This window comes from Rattus norvegicus, chromosome 9 (assembly GCF_021556685.1).
Source record: "Rattus norvegicus strain SHRSP/BbbUtx chromosome 9, alternate assembly SHRSP_T2T, whole genome shotgun sequence".
Lineage (NCBI taxonomy): Eukaryota > Metazoa > Chordata > Mammalia > Rodentia > Muridae > Rattus > Rattus norvegicus.
Window position 1 is genome coordinate 106,948,046 of NC_141542.1, and position 19,986 is coordinate 106,968,031.

A 19,986-nucleotide genomic window follows, 5' to 3' on the forward strand; every position below is an offset into this window, starting at 1 on the left:
ACTGAAGCATCTTTCCCCTCTGTCACCCCCACCCTCACCCCCAGCCGCAACAAGGTATCAGATCTAGTGTAAAAGGAAGTTTATTTGGGATATGGGAAGGGGCTCTGGGGAAGGGAATAGAGGGAGAGAAAAAAAAGGGGGCCAGAGAAGGACAGAAAGGGAGAGGGAAGAGAAAGAAGGAAAGAGGCCTATTTGGAACACATTGGGAGAGAGGATGGAGAAGAGGAAGCGGGAGAGAGAGGGGAAGGGGAAGGGAGGAGAGGGAGGTCCAAACAATCCTTTTATTCAAGAGCCAGCCTCATACCTAACTCTTGGGCAGAGCCTACAGGAAATGCTAACAGCTGAGTATTCTCTCTCTCTCTCTCTCCCTCCCTCCCTCCCTCCCTTCTTTCCTTTCTTTTTTTTGTGTTTGTTTTCCTTTCTTCTTTCTGTCCTTTTTCTTTCTTTCCTTCTTCTTTTTTCTTTTTTCTTTTTTTTTTTTCGGACACAGGATTTTTCTGTGTAGCCTTGGCTGTCCTGGAACTCACTCTGTAAACCCTGCTGGCCTTAAACTCGGAGCTCTGCCTGCATCTGTCTCCCAAATGCTGGGATTAAAGGTATGCACCACCACTGCCTGACTTGCTGAGTGTTTCAACCCAGGTACCAAAGCCCGAGTGGGCCTCCCGCGGCAGGGTGACAGTCCTTTCCTGTCCAGGTGTTTCTGTCCAGGCTCTCCTGGGCCCGCCTCTGCAAACTTCACATATGCTTGAAAACCTCACCTATACTTACTGGTGATGCTTTCTGCCCCCACCTGCTGGCCCCAGGAAGGCTGAAGGGCTGGAACCCCAACGAGAATGAGTCATTTGATATGTCCGAGTCCAGTTCCAGGCCAGCCCAGCATCATGCTGACCCTAAGATTCACTGTTCCCAGCCCTACACCTCACCCAAGACTGTCCCCTGAATGAGGTCATGACTGCTCCTACATATGGTGGAGGAGAAAGGGTTAATTGTAGGCTGGGGGCCTGGGGGTGGTTAGGGGGAGAGTACAGCCAGAGAGGCATCATCCCACTGATCTGGGCTATGAGAGGAGGGAGGGAGAAGATGAAAGGGGAAAAATAGAGAGAGAGAAGAGAGAGTAAGCAGACCAAGAGAGGAGCCAAGGAGACCAAGAGAGAACCAAGAGAAGACCCGTGACCAAAATGTCCAGGTTATATAGGAAAGCTGGGAGAGGGGAAGGGATAGGAAGGGGCTAGAGAGGTTTAGGATAGACATTTGTCCTGTGTTTCTCTGAGACCTGAGACCCACCAAATCATTCTGCCCATATACTTTCTTTCTCCCCAACCTCCCAACTGCTAAGTTTCTTTTTAAAATGGTTTCTTCAATTGTTCCCAGCAGAATGGGGCGTGGGGGACTCCTGGTGATATGCATAGGGTTGTTGCGGTCACTCTCTCACTAGTTCCAGCTCCAGCGGGCCATAGGAACTAGCGCTAATTTATCTCAGCGGCTCCACGCTGGCCCCCACGGTACTCTCTAACCCGGGCGGTCAGCGAGCTGGCGGTCAGCATGGCATCTTATCACACTTTGCTTTCACTCACAGTTCCCTTGTCAGACTGTTACCATGCCAGGCATACACATACAGATCCCGTGGCGGGCTTGGTGAGTCCCGCCATCGCACCTTCTCTTGAACTCAATTAAGTCGCCATGTGAGAGAACACACCACACAATAACCTGTGATCCAATTGATAAGACATAATTTGCCCATCTAGACGGCACAAAATCCTCTACACACCCCTCCCTTAAAAACATTCCTATCAACCTGTATCTATGCGCAGAGAAGAATCTTAACATCTGCCGCCATGTTCTCGCTCTGGCTCCTCCTCTCCTGCTTCTCTCTCTCCTTCTAAAAACTCTGTTCCTGCCTCCCTTCCTTCTCGTCCAATGACGGGCCCCATTTTATCCTGTCTGCCTTCAGCTGCATAATGACATCAACCTACAGAGGGTCTTCCCTTGTTGCTTTACAATAAAGGAGTGTTCTAGTGCTTAACTCCCAGCCGTGTGCAAGTCCAGGAGTGCCTGGACCTGATTGGGGCATCAGAGAGAGGCTAGTTTAACCGGCTCAGCTGTTTCTCGGGTCTGTAGTGTCTTTTTCCATGGCTATGTGTGGTTGATGGGCACCTGGATGCTGAGGCTATTCAAGGACCTCGGTGCTCAACCTGGCTGCTGGTTGACAGGCCCTAGAAGGAAAACTCAGAGCACAGGGACACCTGAGAGTCTCTACCTTCGGTGTCCACTGGAACACTGGAGGCTGAGGAGAGCCGGGGACCACTTGGGAGGTAAGCCCAACCCAGCCGGGCACTGACTCCTCCTTTCTTTTTCCTCTGTTTTGTTAGTTTGTTTTAAATCTCTCATTTTCTGTTCCTCTAAACTAAAGATATTCACAAGCACAACGCAGAACTGTCACGTAATTTCTAATGCTTAAGACGGTGTTCCGAGGATGCTCAGAAAGTGCGCATTTATTTTATAATAGGACCCGATCAGCCCTAAGTCCAGGCGATCCCACTCACGAAAACATGGAGATGGAGATCGATGCTATAAGCAAGAAGTTTAATGATCCAGTGCATTGGGGTGGCCCTGTAATAGGGACAGAGGCAACCCCAAAGAACAAAGGCCCACACCCTTTATACTGTTTCAGGTATAGGCTTTAGGTTACAGCATGAGTTGGTTATTTCTCATTGGTGGGGCCTGTTACTTTTTGAACTCATTGGTGGCTGCCTATTGTCCTTTGAATTCATTGGAGGCCCTCGGTGGGGAAATACCTTTGGCATGCAGAGGGGATGGGGAAGGACCCCTGCTAAGGGCCGATAGGTCATTTCCTGAAACAGGGTGTTTTCCTAAATTCCACCTGGTGTTTGCCTAAAGCAGCCTTTGTCCTTAAGTTTGAATCTTACAATTTCATTAATTAACATGTCAACAGCCACCACTTGGTTATTCATCCCTCCAAGGGTAGCCGTTTAACTAGGGTGACATATTATTTCCTGTTGTCATCCAAAATCTTACTTAAAAACAATCTCTTGAAGCAATGACTCAGAGGTTAAGAGTTCTGACTGTTCTTCCAGAGGTCCTGAGTTCAGTTCCCAGCAACCACACGGTGGTTTACTGTCAGTGCCCACGCTGACATGAGCCAGGAGTAGGCCTGCGAGGTTTAAGAAAAAACGCATACTCGGGTCATTCATGTCATGAGAATGCCAAATCTTTTGCTTTATTCACCGAATATATACCCCAAGTTCACTGTGTGGAAAATTCCAGGAAGCACAGTGGAAAAACTGGCTTATACCCTCAGGAACAAAGAAAGAGGAACAAAAGACAGGAACCGATTATCGCCCAGGTGTACCCCAGGTGTGTCTCTTCAAGGCCAGGGCGTCCCTTTGTTAGGAACAAAAGGCTTCTACATGCATCAGCAGGACTTCAGCAGGGATCAAATGAGAGACCCCCCTTAAAGGAGAATCATAGAAGCTTAAGATCTACAAATATAAAATTAAAAGAGTAAGCCCCAAAAGCCACAAACTCAGGGCTAAGCCCTGCCCAGGAATAGCAGGCCATAAAGATAAAGAAAAGGAATGCAGGAACCAGCTCAGGCTATCGAGGACTGACCCATAAACCATCCAAAGACATCCCCCCAGCTTACTCAGAGTCATACTTTAACCAGACGTCCTCCAGACCCTGATAAGCCCCTACTTGTGCTTTTCAGCCATTGTGTCCTGCAGAGAGCACTCCAAGAAACCGGGCAGCCCAAGCCTAACCAGAGGTGTTTCAAATACAGACGCGGGGCTGGGGATTTAGCTCAGTGGTAGAGCGCTTACCTAGGAAGCGCAAGGCCCTGGGTTTGGTCCCCAGCTCCGAAAAAGAAAAAAAGAACCGAATCAAATACAGACGCTTCATCAATTTTGACAAACTTTTAAAAATAATGAGGACCTAAAGACCCAACCGTTCTCCTGATTTAGTAGCTCTGTTCCAGGAACCAGGGGGCCATAAAACCTTTTGGCGTCTGTCCCCTTATCTCCTAGAGCTATAAAACAGTCCTGTAACTTGTGGTGCCTTCCCCTTTGACATCCCCCCATCCCCTGGTGCTCACAGCCTCTGCCTTTAAATGCTCTTTCTCCCAGCCTCTCAGGGTCGACACCTCTGTCTCCTGTGCGAGAAACGTGTCGGCCCGGAGATCTCTGTAATAGGTCTCCGTAATAAACCTCGCCTTTGCTTATTACATCCAAAATGGTCTGTGTCTGGGGTCCGCGATTTCCCAAGACTTGAGTAAGGGTCTCTCTGCGTGGGATCTTTCACAAACACTGTGGGGGACCCAAGAGGGTCTGACAGTTTACAACCATCTGTAATGGGATCTGATATCTACTTCTGGTATGTCTGAAGACAGCTACAGTGTACCAAATACATAAAATAAATAAATATTTTAAAAACGCTCTTGGGCTGGGATGGTGGTTTGATAGGTGAAGAACTCACTGTGGAAGCTTTGGGCATTGTGGCGGTTTGAATAGGTATGGCCCCCATAGACTCACGTGTTTGAATGCTGGGCGCATAGGGAGAGGCACTGTTAGGAGATGTGGCCTTGTTAGAGGAAGTGTGTCACTGTGGGGACAGGCTTTGAGGTCTCCTATGCTCATTATGCCTGAAAAGCTCTCAGGGAGAACTTTCCCTCAGGATGGAGACCCTCCAACTCCAAAGACCAGACCGAGACACCACAGGATGCAATCAGCAAGAGGATTTGGTTTATTGTCGGGATACACAGGCACAGGCACCTGCGGGCGCTTCAGTCACTCGGGGGACTGGCGCACCCCACGGAACCAAGGATGGGCTTTTATAGGATTTTGGGGAGCAGAAGCAAGCATACAGAAGCAGATGCATGGTTACAGGGATATAATTGGTGGATTCTAATATGGCAAGGGTTTAGCCCGGGGGCAAGTTTCCTAGCTACCTTCCTGAAACATAACGGCTGACTCGGCCCCCCAAGGGTTCAGCCCGGGGGCAAGTTTCTTAGCTACCTTCTTGGAACATAACGACTGACTCGGCCCCCCACCAGGGTGTGGGACCTCTCTCGGGGCTTTTTTTTCATTGTCAGGTGCTCAACCGAAGTCGTCCTGTTGCCAGGCCTTCAACCAAACACATCCTGCTTGGCAGCTGTTTTGTACTCAGTGTTTTAACCTTTCTCTGAACCAGTCATCTTAAGTACAGCCTTGTAAAATGGCGTTACTGCTGCTAAGCTGGGGTCTTTCAATGCCCAGTATGACACATAGTCTCCTTCTGCCTGCAGATCAAGATGTAGAACTCTTGGCTCCTCCAGCATGATGTCTGCCTGTGGGCTGCCATGCCTCCTGCCATGCTGAGAATGGACTGAACCTCTGGAACCATAAGCCAGCCCCAATTAGATGTTTCCTTTTATAAGAGTTCCCCTGGTCATGGTGTCTCTTCAGAGCAATGGAAACCCCATAAGACAATGATGCTCTCCAACGCCATGTCAAGCTGGCGCCATCTTTAATCCCAGCAGAGACAGGAAGAGCCTGAGCCCCAGGCAGATTAGTGTACACAGCATAAAACCCTGCTTCAAATGAGGTAGAAGAAAATTGTTCTCTGATTGCCACATGTAAGCTGTGGGACGGACACACACACACACACACACACACACACACTTAAGAAAAGCCCCCCCCCTTTTTTTACTATGGAAGTATTCTGCAAATTGACAGATATGTAAACAAACAACAAAACAGAATCCCTAGCCTTAATTCCTAGCGCTCAGATAACGCTAAATGCTGTCTAAACTTTAATAGATGCATAAATAATAGATACTCTTCAAAAATTGGCTCATTCTATATTGTAAATAACTTTTCAACTTAAAAACCTATTATTAAAAATATGTATCAGGGTGAGCAGTGGTGGCACATCCCTTTAACCCCAGCATTTGGGAGACAGAATCAGGTGGATCTCTGAGTTTGAGGCCAGCCTGGTCTACAGAGTGAGTTCCAGGATAGCCAGGGCTACACAGAGAAACCCTGTCTTGGAAACACATTTTTTCAAAGGTGACCACAGAGTTTTTAGAAGTCCCAGAGGCAGGGGTTTTAGCCTTTCTGTTTATATTATGCTCTGATTGTATATCATTTTTTCAGGAGTGAGCAGAGATTTTAGAAACCCCAGAGGCAAGGGTTTTCTCCTTTTTGTTTATATGATGCTCTGATAATTACTTCCTTATTTTTGTCCTTAAAATAAATGTTTAGAAATAGACTGGTGGGCCAAGAGGATCCTCGCCCTTTGAGTAAACACTGCCAGGTCCCTTGAAAGTGTTTGCCTCACCCACAGTCACCATGTCAACTAGAACTCCTACATGGGCTTCCGCCTGAAAGGGACAATGGTTTCTTTTTCTAACAATTGAGAAAATCAGTTGGGTGAGGAAATTAACAGTGGAGTGGTCAACCTGTCTCCTGAGGTTACTAACCATAGGAAGTCCCAGCGAACTACCACAAAGATACTTACCACAAACAAACCGCTCTTCTCTTCATAAGAGCACTCCGCTCACAGGCTGACTGTGTTTACATGCTATACACAAAATTCTGCTTACTTTAGGTTTAAAAAAAAAAAGATTTATTTTATTTATATGAGTACACCATCGCTGTCTTCAATCATACCAAAAGAGGGCATCAGATCCCATTTCAGATGGTTGTGAGACACCATGTGGTTGTTGTTGGGAATTGAACTTAGGACTCCTGGAAGAGCAGTTAGTGCTCTTAACCACTGAGCCATCTCTCCCACCCTCTTTATCTCTTTCGTGTGCATCAAAACCGAATTGGTAGATTTTTTTAAATGATTTATTTATTTTTATATCTGAGTGCCATATCTGCATGTACACCTGCATGCAGAAGAGGGCATCGGATGCCATTAGAGGTGGTTGTGAGCCACCATGTGGTTTCTGGGAATTGAACTCAGAATCTCTGCAGGAGCAGCCTTAATCACTAAGCCATCTCTCCATCCTAAGCCAATGACCTTAATTGCTAAGCCATCTCTCCAGCCTGGGTAGTTCTCTTAAAGAGTTGTGCTTTCCTCAGGCTTTCATGAGCTATTCTGTTCATGTAATTTTGTTAAGTAGCTTAGAAACTTTCATCTTTTTTTTTTTTTTTAGAAACTTTCATCTTAAAATGAGTGCCTGGTGGAGATCTGAAGAGGTCACCGTGTCCCCTGTAACTGGAGTTATGGTGATTGTGAGTCATCATGTGGGTATTGGGAACTGAATCCCTAGTCCTTGGCCAGAACAAGTGTTCTTAACTGCTGAGCCATTTCTCCAGCATTTCTCTTTACTTTCCTAACTGTTGTTTCTTAACAAAATCTCAAATGTTCAGTTTTGCCAGTGAAGACTTGGGAGCCAGATGCTAGGTGAAAACCTACTAGCTGAGAGGCAGCGAGAGTGTGTGGCTGACCTTCCTCTACAGCTGATGAGCCGAAAGGAAAAGGAACTTCTCCTTCTCCGTGCCACCTCAAAACTTCTCCAACTGAATGTCTCTCCCTTCTACCTCCTGTGGTCTCTCTATCCATCCTCCTGCCCTCCTCCCACTCTCTATGGTTTTTCCTATGTTCGCTCCCTGTCAACTAGTTGCTTGCTCTACCCCTTGACCTATGGTTGACTTAATTATTCCTGTTTACAATGAATAGAAAACTCTTGGATTAAAGGTGTGTGCTAGAACTGAGCCACGCCACAGCTAGAAACAATGTTTTTCCAGTAAATAACACAATCTTGGGTTTCAAAGTGTGTTCAAATATCCTGTAACATTTCCCTCTTTTTATTTAAATAAAAGGGAAAGATCTTAACTCTTAGCACAGTAGAACGGTTTGCAATAATGAAGCTATTTCTGCCAAACTCTCCACAGTGTCCATCTTGGTTGTACTTGGCAACGTTAGATTAAGTATTTTTGAGTCAAAGTTCTTTAAAATGTTGGTGTCGGTCTCCTGCCTGAACTCAGCAGTTTGAATGTCCTGAGAAGTTTGTAGTCTGAAGCTGATCATTGAGTAGTGTTTGTCATCCAAGTGACAAACCTGGCTAGGTGGAACATAGCAGTCAATGCAAAGACCTCCACTATTTTGCAGAGCATGGCAGCAGAAGGGACATGGGCAGCTTTTCCCAGGGGTTAGTGCTACCACAATCCTGATGGAGTCATTCTTGCAGGGCCCCATCTTCTTGGAGACCCCAAAGGTTACTGTTAGGAATGGTAGAAAACTTAAGCATTGTAAATGTAATATTCAGCAGATGTCAGAAAGGTTTGAGGACCACAATCTATTAAGTACCTCTCAGGTTCAGACTTAAACCTAGAAATGTGTACTGGAAACTAGATGGAGCTTATTTCTAGAATTAGTTAGTACTCTATATGACTACGATTTATTACTGTACTACTACTGTGTCACGACAGAAAGCTGGTGTATACATAATAATGTTAAAGATTTCGAGGTAATATTTATACCATAAGAGAAGTTTTAGAGTCAAATGAAAACCAAAGATTATGAGATTAGTAGCAATAGGAAATAGTCCCTTATTTTTTGTGGTCCTCTGTCCCAGACGGGGTGGTTCTTTTGAGATGAGACAGAGATTTTGGACTTTCCTTTAACAAGCATGTGTAAGTTTAGAGAAGGAGAGAGTCAGGCTCTAACCCCAAAGCTGGCTTTAATTTTTAATTGAATTGAGACCACAAAAAGACCATTTGCCGCTTATGTCTGTAGAGGGGCAGCAGAGACAAGCTGGAGGTGGGCGATACCATTTGGTCCATTTACTCTTTTGGGGGGGGGGGTTTTCTTGATAATCTGTTCTTTTTCTTCAGATGTTTCACTTGTCCAGTAGTCTCCAGATTCCTTAGTTGGATGCTTTTCTTCTTTTAAAAAGATTAAAAACAAAACCCTGTCCAACCCTAATTTTGGGGGTTCCTTTTTATTTATTTATTTTTTTTGGTAGGGCATATGCTTGGCCCAGGGAGTGGCACTACTAGAAGGTATGGCCTGGTTGGAGGAAGTGTGTCACTGTTAGGGGTAGGCTTGGGGACCCTCCCTCTAGCTGCCTGAGGATGTAGAACTCAGCTCCTCCTGCACCAGGCCTGCCTGGATGCTGCCATACTCCTGCCTTGATGATAATGGACTGAACCTCTGAACCTATAAGCAAACCCCAATTAAATATTGTCCTTTATAAAACTTGCATTGATCATGGTGTCTGTTCACAGCAATAAAACCATAACTAAGACAGAAGTTGGTACCAGGAGTTGGGTATTGTGATAGGCCTGACCACGGTTTTGTTTGGAAGAATGTGGATTTTGGGGCTTTGGATTTGGAAAGCAGTGGAAGGCTTTAAATGGGGCTTAATGGGCTGTCTTAGTAGGAATGCAGAAGTCTTTGTTTCTGAGAGTGATTCGAATTGTGCAAGCCTGGCCCAAGTAGTTTCAGAGGAGAAGAATTTCAGTATGTACTGTAAAGACTACTTTTGTAGTATTTTGGTGAAGAATGTGACTGCTTTTTGCTCTTGTCTGAAGAGTCTGCCTGAGGCTAAGGTGAAAAGACTCAGATTAATTACACTGACAAAGGAAGTCTCAGAAACACCCATCATAGTCTTTGTTCTCTGGTTAAGTCTCTGGAAGAGCATTGATGAAAATGAAAAAGGGGAAGTTGAGAAAGGAAAAATACAAAATATAAGGAGTATCAAAGGGACACAGGAAGTGAATGGAGCTGAATCCTGTGTTCAAGAATATTGAATTGAATTAAGGGAGCAGTGACCTTGGTGCAAGACCCCACCCAGTTAAGTTAGCTCTAAGCGACTTAGTACAAACCTTTAATCCCAGGAGACAGGCATACAAATCTTTAAATTCAAGGTCAATCTACAGAGCAAGATCCAGGACAGCCAAGCTGAGGCAGTTGAAGGAGTTAGAAAAGAGGAAGCTAGTGATAATGTAATAGAACAAGGGGGCCATGCAAGCAGCAGAATGCAGCAGCTTCAGCGATGTGTCTCTGGCTTTATATTCAAGAGGGGAAGGAGGCTACTGGGACAATTGATGCTAGTTAGCTGGAGCTAAGAAAGAGATCAGCATCACTGAGGTGAAATCTGGGAAGTGTTTTTTGAGAGCTGTGTTCCAGAGATGCCAAGGTTGTACCTCATGCTATGGCTGGACTTGGTTGTGTGTAAGAGTCCCCAAGATGGTATTTGTTTTGAAGTCATGAAGGGGTCATGAAGAACAGCTGAGGCTGGGCACTGTGAGAGGCCATGGAAGGCCATGGGTGAAGGTGCACCCTCAGTTGCAATTGATGGCCCAGAACTGAAGGGGGTCATACAAAGGAGTTGAGGCTTGGCACCATGAAGAGAGCCTATGAAAGGCTATTGGTGAAGCCTAGTTGCAATGGAAGACACCAGTGTATTGGAGATGCCAGTACCATGGGATGATCACCAAGAACAACAGTGGCAATGGAGTAGATTAACCTGAACTTAGAGTGCTACAGAAGGAAGAGCTAGAGAAGTGAAGCCAGCCCTTTAGAGGATCATGTGTGGATCCCAGACATTGAAACAAGCTGTAACATTGAAGCTGCCTTGGAGACCAAAAGATGTTAAAGATGCCAGAGCCATGGGCTATCTGCTGAGGAAAGCTGCTAACAGAGAGTGGAACCAGCTTGGGAAAAAGAAGTTTGTTGCCCACACAGCAGCAACACGCCCTAACTCAACAGACGTCTGCTTTAGGTATCACAACAGGATCTAAACTACGCCTGAGGACCTCACATAGCCAAAGTCACACAGCGAAGCAGAGACTAGCTTCATCCAGACCAGATCCAACAGCTCGATGCAGTCATGGCTGACACCTTCCTGGAACACACGCGCTGCCTGGACGTTGACTCCACACCCATCATGGCCCGCAACACTGGCATCATTTGTACCAATGGCGCTGCCCCCGATCTGTGGAGATGCTGAAGAAGATGTTTAAGTCTGGGATGAATGTGGCTCGGCTGAATTTCTCTCATGGAACCCATGAGTACCATGCAGAGACCATCAAGAATGCCCGTGCAGCCACAGAAAGCTTTGCATCTGATCCCATTCTCTACCGTCCCATTGTGGTGGCTGTGGACACAAAGGGACCTGAGATCCGGACGGCACTCATCAAGGGCAGCAGCCCTGAAGAGGTGGAGATGAAGAAGGGAGCCACGCTGAAGATCACCCTGGACAACGCCTACATGGAGAACTGTGACAAGAGCATCCTGTGGCTGGACTATAAGAACATCTGCAAGGTGGTGGAGGTGGGTAGCAAGATCTACTTGGACAATGGGCTCATCTCTCTGCAGGCGAAGGAGAAAGGAACTGACTACCTGGTGACAGAGGTGGAGAATGGTGGCTCCTCGGGCAGCAAGAAGGGCATGAACCTGCCCGGTGCTGCTGTGGACCTCCCTGCCATGTCAGAAAAGGACATCCAGGATCTGAAGTTTGGGGTGGAGCGGGACGTGGACATGGTGTTTGCGTCTTTCATCTGCAAGGCAGCCGACGTGCATGAGGTTAGGAAGGGTCCTGGGAGAGAAGGGCAAGAGCATCAAGGTCATCAGCAAAATCGAGAACCATGAAGGTGTCCATTAGTTTGATGAGATTTTGGGGTCCAGTGATGGGATCATGGTGGCTCGTGGTGACCTGAGCATTGAGATTCCTGCAGAGAAGGTCTTCCAGGTTCAGAAGATGATGATCCGACGATGCAACCAAGCTGGGAAGTCTGTCCTCTGTGCCACACAGATGCTGGAGAGCGTGATCAAGAAGCCACGCCCCACCTGTGCTGAAGGCAGTGACGTGGCCAATGCAGTCCTAGATGGAGCAGACTATCATGCTGTCTGGCGAAAAACCTAAAGGGGACTAATCTCTGGCGGCTGTTCGCATGCAGCACCTGATTGACCGAGAGGCAGAGGCTGCCATCTATCACTTGTAGTTATTCGAGGAACTCCGCCGCCTGGCGCCCATTACCCCAAAGAAGCTGCCACCATGGGTGCCGTTGAGTCCTCCTTCAAGTGCTGCAGTGGGGCTATCATCGTGCTCACCAAGTCTGGCAGAAGTACTCACCAAGTGGACCGGTACCGCCATCGGGCTCCTATCATTGCTGTGACGCGCAATCCCCAGACGGCTCACCAGGCCCATCTGGACTGTGCCATCTTCCCTGTGCTGTGTAAGGATGCTGTACAGGATGCCTGGACTGAGGATGTTGACCGCGTAAACTTGGCCATGAATGCTGACAAGGCCTGAAGCTTCTTCAAGAAGGAAGATGTCATTGTGCTGACCGGGTGGCTCCCTGGCTCTGGCTTCACCAACCCTATGCATGTAGTGCCTGTACCTTGATGACCCTCTGGAGTCCCTCTTTAGCCCCTGTCCCTTCCCCTCCCCTATCCTATCCATTAGACCAGCTATGCTTGTAGTGCTCACTCTGGGCCATAGTATGGCGCTGGTGGGCTGGGACACCAGGGAAAATTAATGCCTCTGAAACATTCAATGGAGCCCAGCTATTTTTCATGGCCCTTCTTGAGCCAGGGGTGAGAGAGGAATGCAGGATTGGAAATCCGACTTTATCCCAGAAGGGCAGCATCATCACTGTGTTCTTTGCTTCTGTAGAAAGTTTTCCAGAGAATTCCCAGCCCTGATCTGGAATCAGGAAACAGCAAGAGTAGGGGCTGAGGGCCTGGGGACCCAGGGTTCCAGCCAGTGTAGATGATTTTTAGCTGTGGCCCTGATTTGCTTTCCCAACAGCTTTGGCTTCTTCCCTCCTCCTTGTGTACTCCACAGCCGTCACTGCACTCTACTTTACATTTTGTGTTCTGCAGTGTCTCCAGGTCTGTTGCTATAGTGCCCAGCTGAAGCAAAAAAAAAAAAAAAAATATATATATATATATATATATATATATGAAGAAGAAGAAGAAGAAGAAGAAGAAGAAGAAGAAGAAGAAGAAGAAGAAGAAGAAGAAGAAGAAGAAGAAGAAGAAGTTTGTTACAGTCATCAAAGATGAAAAAGGAGTTGAAGATTTGAAGACCACTTTGACATCAGACCTGGAGATGACAGAGTATGACGTTTGCCCAATTGGTTGCCTGTCTTAATTCGAGGATTACAGTTTTGTTTTTTTTTTTTTTTTTGGTTCTTTTTTTCGGAGCTGGGGACCGAACCCAGGGCCTTGCGCTTCCTAGGTAAGCGCTCTACCACTGAGCTAAATCCCCAGCCCCTCGAGGATTACAGTTAAGTGATTGGATGGATCTCAGAAAAGACTTTAAACTTTGAACTTTTTTTTAAAGATTTATTTATTGTATATGAGTACACTGTAGCTGTCTTCAGACACACCAGAAGAAGGCATCAGATCTCATTACAGATGGTTGTGAGCCACCATGTGGTTGCTGGGATTTGAACTCAGGATCTCAGGAAGAGGAGTCGGTGCTCTTAACCACTGAGCCATCTCTCCAGCCCCTGAACTTTGGACTTTTAACATTGTTGATACTGCTATAGACTAAAAGCAGTAAAGTTGGACTAAATGTACTTTTTATTATGCTAAGTTTTGGTATGGCCTCTATAGCCTCATGTGTTTGAACAAGTCTATGGAGGCCAGGGAATGCAACGTGATGGTTTGCATATGATTGGCCCAGGGAGTGGCACTACTAGAAGGCGTGGCCTTGTTGGAGGAAGTGTGTCACTGCGGGGTGGGCTTGGAGACCTTCCTTCTAGCTGTTGGAGGATGCTCAGTCTGTTCCTGGCTTCTTTTGGGTGAAGATGAAGAACTCAGCTCCTCCTGCACCGTGCCTGCCTTGATGCCGGCCGCCATGTGTTGTTGTAAAAGTATAAAAATTTTAAAAAATAAAAAAAAAGCAGGGTGTCTTTAACCCCGCTAGGTCCACACCGCGGTGCCCCAAGATATCTGCTAGATATCTTGGCGGAAACACATCCCAACTCCTCGGCGGCCCAGTGTCTCCTGCCACCGCACACTTTCCTACACTCACACTTTCCTACACTCAAACCATCACATAAAAGAACACTCAACACAATAATCTTAGATCCAGTTGATAAGATATAATTGCCCACTTAAACATACAAAGCCCGGTACCATCCATCCCTTAGGAACATTAATAACAACCTGTAAATACGCAGAGCAGAATCTTAACATCACCTGCCATGGCTTCTCACCCTCTCCTCTGTCCTGTCTCTTCCTTTCTGTTCTTGCCTCCTCTTCCTTCAAACTTCTCTCCCGTCCATCCTTCCTTCTCTTCCAATGACAGGCCTCCTTCTATCCTGTACCTGCCCCTCACCTGTACTTTACAGATTCAATGGGAAGGTGGTTCTGGTGAAGTCACCTGATTCCTGAGTATGTGACTAGGCAGCTGTCCTTGGGGCAGTGGAATTAGCATCAAAATACAGATAACTTCAGGGCAAACCACAACAGCCTTGCTCCTCCTTGATGATAATGAACTGAAGCTCTGAACCTGTAAGCCAGCCCCAGGTAAATGTTGTCTTTTATAAAACTTGGATTCAGCATGGTGTCTGTTCACAGCAATAAAACCCTAACTAAGACAGTAGGTTACATCTTTCCTAGGGCAAAATGGTTTTTGGCAACAAAAAAAGTATTATCTTTAATTAAAATTTTAAAAAATCTTTTGAAAATTTGAAACCAAAATACCTTAGTATGTGTGATATATATACCTCTATTTCCTTTCTCTCTATATATATTTTTTTTCAAGGTTTAAGTGTACTTATTTTTAGATCATAAAGGAGATTCATTTTGAATTTCAACCTTTTTTTTATGTAAGCAGCTTTTAAATTTAAAGCACTATAATTCCTGTGTGCCTGCTTCTGCCTCCCAAGTGCTGGGATAAAAAGTATGAACCACTGCCTGCCTCTGGATTCCTTATAATAGATATTCTCCTAGGATTGTCTTGGTATAATTTGATTCTCCATCTCCTTATTGTTTTAGTGTTAGGGGTAGACTTTCAAGTTACTCGAATGTGTGAGTTATCATTCTTGCTGATTTATTCTGAATGTATTCCCTGGCAAATTTTAATTTTCTAGTCTTAATTAAACACGAGGCCAGTTTGTCTACCATTTCATCATTTTCGGACATTTTGTCTGTCTTGCCCGTATGCGCTACATTAAATTTGATATCCTTGCTAAGTTTTGCTAGGTTTTTCCATTTCCATTAGTGCCTCCCAGGACCGGCTATCTCTGCCGTGTATCTTTCCACTTTGATGACCATAGAGCTAGTATTGTACATGCTCCATGAACTGAACTCCGAGTGTTTGTCATATAGCCCACAGTGCTGCACTGATTTTGCCGTTCCTTCCTCCGTATTGGCCACTCCATTCCCTGGTCTGCTGCTTTCCATGTTTTGGTTCCATCAGTGCTTAACGAGTCATCACTGAACCATGCATCAGCCAAACATTGTGGCCTCACGACATTGGTCTCTACAGTTCAATAGGTGACTTCATTTAATCCTGTTTACAATAAACAAAGAGCTCTCCAAATAGAGGTGTGAGTGTTAGGGTTGAGCCACACCCCAACTAGAAACAGGTTTTTCCAGGAAATAACACAATCTCAGAGGTTCACAGTGTGATCAAATGTCCTGTAACCCGAGTCATGTAGTCAAAAGAAGTTTCCTCCCTCCTTCCCTCTCTTCTTCCATTCCCCTCCCTCCCTCCCTCCCTTCTTCCCTCTCTCTCCCTCCCTCCCCCCTCCCTCCCTTCCTTCTTCCCTTCTCTCCCTATTTCTCTCTTTCTTTCAGTTTGTTTTTGTTTTCATTTTTGTTTGAAACAGGATCTCAGTATCTCAGCCTGACCTTGAAGGGACTCTACACAGCCCTGGAGATCATGGTTCTGGCAGGCTTGTCATTCTCCACCATTTCTTCTGCCTTGCTAAAAAACAAACAAACAAACAAACAAACAAACAAACAAACAAACAAACCTGTTAGACTACATTCCTAAAGCTAGCCAAAGTCTTATTTGCCCTTATTTGACCACTTCCTCCTCCTGAGGCTGACCACCAAGGTCCAGCTATCTAGGTATTGAAGTCTTAGCAATCAGAAGTCTCCTTCAGCTCATCTAATTAACACGTTCAATTAAAATTAAAAACCTTATCTTTCCCCTTTTACCTTTATAAACCAACATTCTTCTATATGCCACATCTGTCTCCTCTTCTATCCAGCCTCAGTCCTTTATCCTTCCTGCCCCCCTGTTCCCTTCCCCTCTTCCTTGTCTGCTACTTTAAGTCTTTGTCTCTTATTCTTTGCCCTCTATCCATCTGGGGCAAACAAATCTCCTTTGTGCTGAGAACTTGGCCTTGGGGATCCTGGGCTGACACTGGTGCATTCAGCCCTCAACCCTGAACTTCTGATCTTCCCATCTCCTGAAAGCCGGGATTATAGGTCTGTTCAGTCCCTGCATCATAGTTACTAGGGCTCAAACCCAGGGTGATAGATAGGCAAGTACTCTCAACTAAGCTACATCCCCAGCTCTGGAAGGGGAGTCTTAAATTCAGTGTCCACTGTGTCCTTGTACCGTGGTGGGGTGCGGGATAGTGTGGTGTGTGTGGTGGTATGTGTATGTGTGTATGTGGTATGTGTGTCTCTGTGTGTGTGTATATATGTGTGTGATGTTTATATGTGTGTAATGTGTATATGTGTGTGATGTGTGTGGTGGTGTGTATATGTAGTGTGTATGCTTGTGGTGTGTGTGTGGTAGTGTGTATGGTGTGTGTATTGTGTGTGTGTTGGGATGTGTGTGTATTGGTGTGTGTGGTGTGTGTATTGGTGTGTGTGTTGGTGTGTATGGTATGTGTGTGCTGTGTGTGTGCTGGTGTGGTGTGTGTATGGTATGTGTGTGCTGTGTGTGTGCTGGTGTGGTGTGTGTATGGTATGTGTGTTTGTGTGTGTGGTGTATGTGGTAGTGTGTGTGTGGTGTATGTGTTGGTGTGTATGGTGTATATGTGGTGTGTGTATTGGTGTATGTGTGTGGTGTGTGGTAGTGTGTGTGTGTGTTGGTGCGTGTGTGGTATGTGGTGTGTGTGTGTGTGTGTATGTGTGTGTGTGTTTAGGAATCTTGGTCTTCCCCATGACAGCATTCTTCTGGTGAATTCTCCAGGAGCCACAAAGCTTGCTGTTTTAGCTTTTGTGCTTAGGTCTACATTCCACTTGGAAACAAAGGCCCTTCATAATCTCTCCCTTAAAGTGGTGAACAGAGGGAGCCTGAGGCTTGAGATTCAGACCAAAAGAGCTCCATAAGCAAGAGTAACTTCCACAAGTAGGTTATTTCTAGGCTTTCCTCAGTCCATGTCCTTGGGATGCCCCCTGGAGGCTGGAGCTGTGCTACATCCAGATCCTCCACCAGTGCTGTGAGGCTGCAGAAGTGCATGGGTCACAGCCCTCCCCTGACACTGTAGGGTTCAGAGTGCCAGGGTGGCAGTCCCTACAGGACACAGGGACCAGAATGACCCAGAGAACGCACCCTCTGCACCTTCTTAAAAGGAGAATCATATATATATATATATATATATATATATATATATATATATATATATATAATCTTTGTGAATTTCACAGTATGCACCCTAATCCTGTTCCTTCATAACTGTCCTCAGCTCTTGCAACCTAACCACCAAGAGGAAAAGAATTTTCACTGTGGAAGCTGTACCGTGTCTCATACTATTCTAGTCACTTTTGAAAACATCTTGCAAATGTTCATTGCAATGAGCCATGGTCTGGTTTGAAGCCTCTGGCTTCTGCTACACTATCAATGCTGGATTCTCACTGGGACTCCTCAGATACCTTGATGCTGCCCTGTGTCGTGGAGATGCTGTGGCTTTGGGCTAGATCTCCAGCACTGCCTGGGCTAGCTCATCTAATATCACAGCCAACAAGGGGCAGGGCCAGCTTTTCTGATCTCATGCCCTTGAGGGCCTCTGCTCGCTGACTCCCATAATGATGAGGAGTGGAGGGGACGGGTATAAAATAGGAGTGAAGGGGACAGGTATAAAATTATTTTTGTTGCTACAACATAACTGTAATTTTGCTTATGTTATGAATCATAAGGTAAATATCTGACATACAGGATATTTAATATGTGGCCCCTGTGGAAGAGTCATTCAACTCCCCTCAAAGGGGTCACTCGCAACCCACAGATTGAGAATTGCTGGCCCAGAGGGAGGCAGAGAAAAGTCGCCTCAAGTGTCAGGCACACAGCAATGCCCTGCCTCAATCCAGTAGCCCCACCCATGTCTAGATGCTGCCACGTGTGACTCACTTGGTAACCTTGCTTGGGGCAGCCATGACCGGTGTATACCAGGTGGTCCCTAATAACAGTGGGGCTTGGGAGGGGCAGAAGTAACCTAGTCTGTCAAACTACAACCCCATCCCACAGTCCTGACCCTGTCTTCCCTTTGCCTCTATGCTTGTTCCCGGGAAGGACAGTCTACAGCATGGACTCTGGAACCTCGGGAGAGCACAGCACAGAGCAAGGAGCTCACAAGTGGCTCCACACCAGCAGGACCACCATGACTAAGGTTGAGTTGGAGCCAGAAGGGACAGCCATTTCCCACAGTGCAGGGCCTTACCATGCCTGTATAGATGCAAAGATCTTCACTCAACAACGTGCCTGTGACCCCTGGGGTCTTCTTTGATGAAGTCTGCTCTCCTCCAGGCTCGGGACTAAAGAGGTCTCATCCTGATCTGGCAAGGGTAGGGAGCAAGGGGTGATGGCTTCTCCATACAAACGGTAGCTGCAGCTGGGTTTGAAATGTGTCTACCCAGAGGCAGCAACAAGCACACCCTGCAGTGAACCGACCTGAAGGGCTAATCTGGCCTGCCCCATCCTGGTGGTCCCCACTAAAGCCTCGGAAAATGAACAGATACCAACCTGCAGGGGAGAGGGCTAAGGGATCCTTACCCTAGGACCTTTGGTATCCCAGATCTCTTCTAGAGGTTTCTGTGAGATACCCACACAGGTGCTCATGCCTTCTACATGTGTATGCATGCATGTGGGCCTAGAGGAAACACTGGGTTTCATCTTCCTCAGGAACTGTTTCTTGTTTGTTTGTTTTCCAGATTCTTCAATGGCTAAGCTGTCCGCCAGCAAGCCTTAAAGGAGCCACCATCTGCCTCCCCAGAGATAGGATTATAAGAGGGTGTCAGCATGTATGACTCCCTCTGTTGTGGTAACTCCTCCAACACAGACAAGCCTATGCAATGAAAACACACCTCAGATAATACAAGCGGCACGTCTAGGTCAGGCAGATCCACCACTGCACTACCCTGCCCAATCACCAGCTCTAGCCTTTATTTTACAAGTTAAAATGGGGAGAAGGTCCTGATGAAGTCACCTGAGTTTCACTCCTCTTCCTAGGCTGCCCTTCCTGGAGAAGCATAATTAGTATTAAAATGCAAACAGCACCAGGGCAGCCCACCTCTCTTTCTCTCTCTCTCTCTCTCTCTCTCTCTCTCTCTCTCTCGCTCTCTCGCTCTCTCGCTCTCTCGCTCTCTCGCTCTCTCGCTCTAAATGGACTCTGCAATGTTTGCCCTCCTGCTGGCAAGGCAAACACTTCACCAACTGAATTCTGAACTATCGCAGGCCTTCCTTCTTTCGAGGAAGTGAGGTCTCACTATATGTGGGCTAGCCTGGGCTAGCCTTAAACAAACAGCAATCTCCTGCTTCAGCCTTCCAAGTAAAGGCACGTGTCACATACTGAAATTCTACCTTTTGTGACATGAGAACTGTGTTCCAGATTAAAGGTTGATCTTTTTTGTTTCATTTTGAACCCAAGGCCTCTCCCAAGCTAAGCAAAATGCCCCCACCTCATGTTTTATTTATTGCTTGTTTGTCTATTATTTTGTTAGATCATGCTGATCTTGAACTCAACTCACAGAGATCCACCTGCCTCTGCTTCTTAAATGTTTGAATTAAAGATGTCAATCAGCCTTTTAGTCCTGTTTTAAAAAAAACCTTATTGTCAT

At 46.3% G+C, this 19,986-nt stretch overlaps 1 long non-coding RNA gene and 1 pseudogene across 4 annotated transcripts; both read left to right on the forward strand.

Moving 5' to 3' along the window:
• The first annotated feature begins 5,296 nt into the window (after positions 1-5,296).
• Pkm-ps10 (pyruvate kinase M1/2, pseudogene 10) lies at positions 5,297-19,956 on the forward strand. 4 transcript variants are annotated; one of them, XR_015629745.1, is made up of 4 exons: positions 5,297-5,598; positions 7,157-7,235; positions 18,448-18,714; positions 19,081-19,956. It is a non-coding gene; the product is annotated as a pyruvate kinase M1/2, pseudogene 10 (long non-coding RNA). The 4 variants fall into 4 exon arrangements; XR_015629746.1 differs by having other exon boundaries at positions 5,300-5,598; positions 7,157-7,247; XR_015629744.1 differs by having other exon boundaries at positions 5,300-5,598; positions 18,443-18,714.
• Positions 10,782-12,446, forward strand: LOC148003846 (pyruvate kinase PKM pseudogene; annotated as a pseudogene).
• Positions 19,957-19,986: the final 30 nt, after the last annotated feature.